This window comes from Propithecus coquereli, unplaced genomic scaffold (assembly GCF_000956105.1).
Source record: "Propithecus coquereli isolate 6110/MARCELLA unplaced genomic scaffold, Pcoq_1.0 Scaffold303, whole genome shotgun sequence".
In the NCBI taxonomy this organism is placed as follows: domain Eukaryota; kingdom Metazoa; phylum Chordata; class Mammalia; order Primates; family Indriidae; genus Propithecus; species Propithecus coquereli.
Window position 1 is genome coordinate 7,835 of NW_012148653.1, and position 573 is coordinate 8,407.

Sequence of the window (573 nt, forward strand, 5' to 3'; positions counted from 1 at the left end):
CCAGCACCATTTGTCGTAAAATCGATCCTTTCTCCATTGAATTGCTTTTGCAACTTTCTTGAAAGTCAGTTGTCCATACTTATGTGGGGGTATTCCTATGGTCTCTATTGTGTTCTATTCATCCGTGTGTCCATCCAGCTACCAATATCTCAGTCCTGATTATTATAGCTAAATAATAAGTCTTGGAATCTGGTAAAGTGATTCCTCCCATCTTATTCTCCTTTCAAAAATATCCTTAGCTATTCTAGTTCCTTTGCCTTTCCATATAAATTTTAAGAGACAGTTCACTCTACATGGAAAAAAATATTGCTAAGATTTTGATAGAAATTGTGTTAAATCTATATATCAGTCTGAGGAGAATTGATATCATGACTATGTTGAATCTTTTAATCCATAAACATGTTACATCGCTCCATTTATTTAGATATTCTTTTACTTCTTTCATTGTCATTTTGTATTTTTCAGCATATAATTTCTGTACGTGTTTTATGAGATGTATACCTACATATTTCAGGGTTGTTTTCAAGTGATTATCAATATTATTACATTTATAATTTTAGTTCCCATGTATTC